Genomic DNA, 5037 nt, shown 5'->3' with positions numbered 1-5037 from the left:
GGGAAAATGACAGCATGCAGATTTGGAATGACATGAAGTTTCTGTCATTATTTACTAACCCTCATTTTTGGTGAACTATCCCTTTAATGCACTGCAGGTCCATTATCAGCTGTTGTGAACCTGCAGGACAATGCAGGTTTGGAAAGGATGTGAGCAGCACTCTGTCTGGAAGCGTAGACTATTTTAGCAACACTGACATGCAGGCCCACACTGAACCTGCAACTGCAGAAATCCGCAGAAAGATCCATAGATATCCACAGAATAAAAACACCCATTATTTACAAAGTTCTATGCGTAGCCCGATCCTTGTGTTTTTAATAATTTGGCAAATACGACTGTGCTTTAAAACTGCCCAAAGATAAATACTGTATGAGCTTATCTGTAATACAAGATTCCAGAGACAGGAGCAGGCGCTTAAGAGAACACACAAGGCCTTTATTTGCTTATATTTGTATTATTTTATTTATTAGTAGTATTTATTTAGTTGCTCAAACCAAGTGCTTATTTAATGCAATCTCACCGTAGTATAACCATAGGAGGGTCAACATAAAGTGCACTGAGTTGATGGCCACAACATTTGCTTTACATATATAACTTTCAGCTTGGGAACTCCATAAACATTCTTTAAATCTGAGTAATAACCTTCGGATGTTAGTTGTGTTTTGTCTGAATGATGTTAAGCCTACTTTGTGGGCGTTTCCTTTAGATGAAATGTTGCTAAGCAACAGTTTGGCCCGGGAGAGGGGCGGCACCGCGTTCCTATTAAGTACCAGAGGGATATTCCGTAATCAGCATGAGTCTTGTTTTTATTTTTCTCCATGTGCTTAGTTTTTTTCTTCTTCTTCACCAGGTTAAAGTAACCTTCTGAAGTTTTTTTTTTTTCCTGTTTTCTTCAACTCAGAGTAAAATTGTATTGCTTAATGCTTCTGTCACCAGTTACTTACCCTGATGTCGTTCCAAACCTGTATGACTTTCTTTCTTTTATGGAACACAAAAGAAGATATTTTGAAAAGCGTTTCAGTCTTTGTTTTTGTCCATATAATGAAACTCAGTTGAGTCTGATGCTCTTCGAAATATTATCTTTTGTGTTCTGCAGAAGAAAGAAAGTCACACAGCTTTGGAACAACATGAGGCTGAATAAATGATGACAGAATTCTCTGTTAAGGTGTGTACATGTTGGCAAAATTTTGCAGGCAAAAAAGATCCATTGCCAGTACAGAAAAGCACAGCTCGCACAGAAGTTACTTCAAAACCATGCAGATTTCTGTTGGGACAATGTGGCATATGTGTGTGACAAATGTTGTGAAATCTGCGTGGGAAATCTTTCGCCCTTATGTGAAATTCTCGTTTGTGTGGATTTTTATTGAAATGACTTGATTTAGCCGCTGGAAATTTGCTGAACAATCAGGGCCGTACACTGGACATATAAATACAGAGGTCCCAAAACTGAGCTTGTTGGGGGCAGAGGGTTTGAGGGCAATCGTCACGTTGACAGTTACGAATCACATTACATGAATCATATAAATTATATATTTTCATCTCATGGTGATCAATTGAAGTGTCGCTCTGGAATTCACTCTCAGCCTGGTCTGTGAACAGTAAAGCACGCCAGCTTGTTTCAAACATTATGACATTGACACGCACTATTAGTCTGCTGAGACAGCTCATGAGAAAGGTGGATTTTCTTGCCGTTGTACAATATCCTCGCAGCACCAAAGAAGAGTTAATATTATACAATTATTTCACGACTTTTATTATATACACCTTAAAAAAGGACGTTCGGAACTCAGGGACCTCAATAGTGGATTTCAGTCAGGCCCACTTCATCAAAGTATGTTTATTACAATTATATTTCATACAGTTAGTGTTGACGGTATGGTTTTGTTCTGGGCAAAACTCCCCACGCCTATCCATGCAGCCATGCTTGGACAGAGCGAGGGAGAGCAGCAAGTCAAACCCCCCTGGGGTACAGAACAGATCCAGTATAAGCATACATAATTATATATATGAACAGAAGAAAACCTAATCTTAAATTGTGAACTATGTGCACTACAGTGACCAGTAAGTGCATGGCCAGCAATTCAAAGCTTCATGCTTACTTACTTCTAAAAATCCTACGTTTCCACATGAATCACATCACTCTAAATCATATGAAAATACCACTTCAAAAATAGTTACGTTTTCTTGTGAGATCAAGGTTGTTTAAACTCACTGTCTAGGAGAAAGAGATGACATATCAAGGAGACCCACAAAAATAAACTGTGCATGAGCGTTCATGAAATGCATGTAAATATCTCTGTAGGTTGGAAAGACAATAAAAACTCAATGATAAATTCATTCGTATACATACAATGATGCAGTGCAGCTGATTTTTTTTCTATAAATGCGTAGCAGGTATTTAAACACTGAGCTATTCAAATCATTAAAACTTGAATGCCACTTTGCTTGCGCATTTTGCTTAATGTGGTTTCATATCCTCAGCATCTCATTAAGCTCAGGCATACAATAGTATGCCATTCCTGGCTTCTGCTATTTTTGGAGCCTTGGAGGGAATTGCATGATTCACTCTCTGGATCCTAAACTAACTTTTGTCAGCCTGCAGGTCTCCAGCAAGGAGCAGCTGATGATGAATTATTTGTTCGGGGAGGGTTTTAAGGAGGCCTGTTTGCCGCATGGGGTTAGACTATAATTGAGACAGAGCCACAGCCACGGAAGGACTCTGCCACTGCCAGCTGTGATTCCATTAGATGCTGCCATGCCCCTGTGGTACCCTGTCCTCGCGTCGCGCTGTTTTTCCCGTTACACTTCTCAACCCTGAAAGGCACAGCTGACTCGCAATTTTCAGCGTAACAACAGATCGTGCTGCACGGATTTTACTGACGGACTTGAAGGGGTGATGATGTGTTATGCCCTGGGCTACTGGATTTTGGTGTCTGGCTTTATGTGGGAGATAATTGTTTAGGGTAACGAGGGAGCGTGCTCAGATACATGCGCTAACAAACACACATACGCACACGGTCGAACAGCTTCCACATGGAGTCTAATGACTTATTTATTGCCCTTAAAGGCAGAGTAAGTGATTTCTGGTAGCCAATGTTGATATTTGAAATCACCAAAACAAACACGCCCCTACCCCAAAAGGGTCTTGCCCCTATTTTGATAGCTCCGCCCCACATATACGTACACAACCCAGGCAACGATTAGTTCTGTGAAACAAAGCAAAACCAATGTTACACCGTGTCTACGGAGGTGAGCGGTGCGGTGCAACAAATCCCCGACAGAAAACTGCTGCCGGGTTCTATTTATGACGTGTTGACACAAATTTCAAATGGTTTTCAACGGTCGTTTGATCGCGTCCAGTGTAGGCAGACTTTAGCTGTTGTAGACACGGTGTTACTCACCTATTGAGAAGAAACAAAGCAACCTCGGCGTCCGATCGCAGGCCTCTGCTCCTTGAGTTCTCTCCAGCGCTGGAAAGCTGATCCGATATTTACACGGGTCCTACTTCTTGCCTTATCGTTCCGCAGACGTTTTCCTCTTTAGTTTTTTATCCGCCATCTCTATCTTTCTGTCGCTCGGCTCGGCTAATGTCCGTCCCATGCACTGAAAGCTCTCTCCTCCACATCACGAGTAGACACGCCCCTTATTGCTGATTGGCTACAAGTTTGTTTTGCGATTCGGCCCGAATCAGTTTTCTAAAGTGTTTTTGAAAAATCACATACCCTGCCTTTAACCCACACATCAAAAAGGTTTGAAATATAAATGAATGAAGAGGAAGCAAAATATACGAGTCTGGAGGTGTTCGTTTGCTCTGTTCGGTGCTTAAGCATTTCCAAAATTATGTTCTCACTAACAGACCTTAAAGGAAACAGTGTGTTTGTAAACAAACATGCCCTATTTCCACAGGTCTCTGATGCATTCAGTCAGAGCATGGAATCAGAGTGAAGAGAGGGTGTGTGTGTCTGTGTGTGTGTGTGTCTTTGTACTTGCTGAAAAAAAGCAGGTTGTTGTAATCTGCACGTACATCCAGCAGGATTAAAGCACAACACATTAGCAGAAGGTAATTAGAATGGCGATTCACTGACCTAGATTTGTGTGCGCACACACTGACACTTTTAAATTTTCTTTCATTAAACTTGTTCTAATATTAATACATTAGCCCCCGGTTTCACAGACAAGGCCTAGTCCCAGATTAAAATGCATGTCTGGGCTGTTTTAACTGAAAGAAACTTGCACTGACATATCTACAAATATCTCAGTGCCATTGTTTTGTCTCAAGAGGCACACGAGTAGTGTTATTTTCAAAGGAACATTTATAAAAGATACTTAAATGTCCTAATTGAACTCTGGCCTACACCTGGCTTAGTCAAAGCCCTGACTGTGAAACCAGGCCTAGGAGTATTCTCAATGAGCAACTGTGTGCCCATGGTTAGTCATTTGCATTAAATCTGCCTAAACATCTCCATATTTACAGCCTTTCGTCACTCCCAGCAAACATATGATGCTCTCTAAAGATGTGCTCTAGCCTGAGAGATCGTGCAGCAAGCTTCTCGAACAATGCCACGTGTGCCATTCTCAAAACCAGTTCAAATACAATAAACACCTTTTATTTGACCTTTTTAGAAGAAGAAGACGAAAAATAACTACTTTTATGATGCATTTGTGGTGCTTTTTGGAGTTTTTTCTCATCCACTTTTATTGTATGGAAAAGAGCAGCGTGAACATTCTTCAAAACATCTCCTTTTGTGTTCCACAGATGAAAGTCTTACGGGTTTGGAACAACACGAGAGTAAGGAAATGATGACGGAATGTTTATTTTTGTGTGAACTACTTGTTTAAGAACAAACAAGTAAGTTTTTTTTTCGTACAGATACGTAGCCTACAGATAATGTAGGCATTTGACTTGATGTTAACATCATCTTCTTGTAACCAAGACCGTTCCTGCAAGAACAAAGGCAGGAAGTATGTCAGCACCTTAAGATGCATCGGTGCTACATTGTTTATCACCGTTCTTGTGGAATTTTTGAATCTCAAAAT

Source organism: Sinocyclocheilus rhinocerous, unplaced genomic scaffold, assembly GCF_001515625.1.
Source record: "Sinocyclocheilus rhinocerous isolate Xijiao unplaced genomic scaffold, SAMN03320098_v1.1 scaffold95, whole genome shotgun sequence".
NCBI lineage: Eukaryota > Metazoa > Chordata > Actinopteri > Cypriniformes > Cyprinidae > Sinocyclocheilus > Sinocyclocheilus rhinocerous.
This window is presented reverse-complemented; position numbering follows the sequence as displayed.